The sequence below is a fragment of the Symphalangus syndactylus genome, chromosome 5, assembly GCF_028878055.3.
Source record: "Symphalangus syndactylus isolate Jambi chromosome 5, NHGRI_mSymSyn1-v2.1_pri, whole genome shotgun sequence".
Classification (NCBI taxonomy): Eukaryota; Metazoa; Chordata; class Mammalia; order Primates; family Hylobatidae; genus Symphalangus; species Symphalangus syndactylus.
The window spans coordinates 27,495,860-27,499,260 of NC_072427.2; positions in this window are offsets into that span (position 1 = coordinate 27,495,860).

Genomic DNA, 3,401 nt, shown 5'->3' on the forward strand with positions numbered 1-3,401 from the left:
GGATCCTTTCCTTACACCTTATACAAAAATTAATTCAAGATGGATTAAAGACTTAAATGTTAGACCTAAAACCATAAAAACCCTAGAAGAAAACCTAGGCAATGCCATTCAGGACATAGGCAAGGGCAAGGACTTCATGACTAAAACACCAAAAGCAATGGCAACAAAAGCCAAAATTGACAAATGGGATCTAGTTTAACTAAAGAGCTTCTGCACAGCAAAAGAAACTACCATCAGAGTGAACAGGCAACCTACAGAATGGGAGAAAATTTTTACAATCTACCCATCTGACAAAGTGCTAATATCCAGAATCGACAAAGAACTTAAACAAATTTACAAGAAAAAACCAAAGAACCCCATCAAAAAGTGGGCAAAGGATATGAACAGACACTTCTCAAAAAAAGACATTTATGCAGCCCACAGACACATGAAAAAATGCTCATCATCACTGGCCATCAGAGAAATGCAAATGAAAACCACAATGAGATACCATCTCACACCAGTTACAACGGCGATCATTAAAAAGTCAGGAAACAACAGGTGCTGGAGAGGATGTGGAGAAATAGGAACACTTTTACACTGTTGGTGGGACTGTAAACTAGTTCAACCATTGTGGAAGACAGTGTGGCGATTCCTCAAGGATCTAGAACTAGAAATACCATTTGACCCAGCCATCCCATTACTGGGTATATACCCAAAGGATTATAAATCATGCTGCTATAAAGACACATGCACACGTATGTTTACTACGGCAGTATTCACAATAGCAAAGACTTGGAACCAACCCAAATGTCCATCAATGATGACTGGATTAAGAAAATGTGGCACATATACATCATGGAATACTATGCAGCCATAAAAAAGGATGAGTTCATGTCTTCTTCGTAGGGACATGGATGAAGAAGCTGGAAACCATCATTCTGAGCAAACTATCACAAGGAGAGAAAACCAAACACTGCATGTTCTCACTTATAGGTGGGAATTGAACAACGAGAACACTTGAACACAGTGTGGGGAACATCACACACTGGGGCCTGTCGTGGGGTGGGAGGAGGGGGGAGGGATAGCATTAGGAGATATACCTAATGTAAATGACGAGTTAATGGGTGCAGCAAACCAACATGGCACATGTATACATATGCAACAAACCTGCACATTGTGCACATGTACCCTAGAACTTAAAGTATAATAAAAAATAAATAAAAATTTAAAAATGAGTGTATTGAATGAATAAACAATATCTTTGCCAACAAGGAGTGATGCCAAAAAGCTGGACACAATTTTTTGCAATGAGCATATATTACTCTTAAAATCAGAACAATCAGAAGAAAACATATTATTATTATTATTTTTTTATGGAGTTTTGCTTTGTTGCCCAGGCTTGAGGGCAGTGGCAGGATCTTGGTTCAATTCAGCTTCTGCCTCCTGGATTCAAGCGATCCTCCCACCTCATCCTCTTGAGTAGCTGGAATTACAGGTGAGCGCCACCATACCCAGCTAATTTTTGTATTTTTAGTAGAGATGGGGTTTCACCACGTTGGCCAGGCTGGTCTCAAACTCCTGACCTCAAGAGATCCACCCACCTTGGCCTCCCAAAGTGCTGTGGTTACAGGCATGAGCCACTGCACCCAGCCAAGAAGACAGATTTTTAAAGTGGTGGTGGCCCTTTGAGTTCTGCCTCAGTCCTCTGTTTTCTCATTCAAATGGCCTCCCTGCACTCAGTCCTTTATGCCTGTGTTTCCTTCTCACCTGGCCACTGTCAACACCCACAAAACTCATCTCCCCTGCTCCTCTTCAGGCACAGGTAGCCAGGTGCCTGAAGGGCCTCTCCTCCTGAGATTCCCTGTTGCAAACATACGCATCATCTCCAGGCCTCTGCCCCGCCCTGCTCCACTTCCTCTTCCCTACCTCAGTGACCAGCACCACCAACCTCCCTGTGCTCTAGCCAGCATCCTGGAGGCCTCTTAGACTCCCCTGGCCCATATCCAACCCACCACCAAGCCCTGGCCTTCCACCTCACACGATCCCTCCTCCCATCCCTGCTGCCGCCACTGACCCCCATGGTCCTCTGGTTTCTCCTGTGTGGGCACCAGCTGCCCTGCCTCTATTCCTGCCTCAGCCAACCCATCCTCCACACTTCAGCCAGAGTGACCATCCTCCAGTGTAAATAGGGTCACCTGACACCCCTTCTTAAGTATCTCTATCCTCATAGTCTGCAGGATGAAGTCCAAATTCCACAGCATAGGCCATTCAGTGTTCTCCGCCTACCTCTCTACTTACCAGTCTCCAGCTCCTCCCGTGCAGGGAACACCTCCAGGCCCTGTGTCTGCTGTTACTTCTGCCTGGAACGCCCTCTCCCTCTTATACTGGAAAACCACCCATTACAGGGCTCTGTTCTATGAAGTCTTTCCTGACCCATCCAAATGGAGGTGTGGTTCTCTCCTCCACATTCCCATACAACTGGGAACCCCCCTCCCCACCCCGACTGTGTGCCCTCAAGGGGCAGGGCCCTGTGCAGCCTCAGCACCCGGTGCTGGCCTGGCACCGAGTTGAGTGCTCATTCCCTGAGAACCCGCATAAGGTGCCCACACCAGGCCTTCCCAGTGGCTCTAAAATGAGAGCATAGTGGGACCTGGGAGGTAGCCTTGGCCCTCGTGGGTAAAGATGGTGTCCTCCTTGTTCTTGGCTGTGTCCCATTGCCCAGCACAAGGCCTGACAATAGTAGGGGCTCAGTAAACACTCACTGAGGGGACAGAGGCATGCAGACATGAATAAAATGAACTCTGGGGCTGAAAAGGTCCAGAGATCTTCTGCCTAGCCCGCATCACCCACCTATGCCTCAACATTTCACAAAGGAGGAAGTTGAAGTCCCCCCAAGGGCAGGGACTTGCCCAAGCTGAAACACTGGATTCCTTCCCTGTCAAAAGACCAAAACCCAGGTGTCCTTCTTCTCAAGCTTTCTTCCTCTCCAAAATCTACCAAGGCAAAAAAGGTTCCAAAGAGCAGGTGGGGCTTATTGCTGACACCCCTAGCCCCATGCTTGAGCACACACTGTAGGCCAGGCTTAGTGTTGGTGTTCTCAGGCATTACTGCATGTGCTCCCGTGTCAACATGAGGAGGGAGGCACTATTATTATCTCTGTTTTACATCTGAGAAATTGGAGGCTCAGGCTGCTGAAGTTACATGGCAAGAAAGTTCAGAGGCCGGGCATGGTGGCTCACATCTGTAATTCCAACATTTTGGGAGACTGAGGTGGGAAGATCGCTTGAGCCCAGGAGTTTGAGACTAGCCTGGGCAACATAGTGAGATCCCATCTCTAAAAAAAAAAATATATATATATATATAGATATAGATATAGACAGGTGTGATGGCATCTGCCTATAGTCCCAGCTATAGGAGGC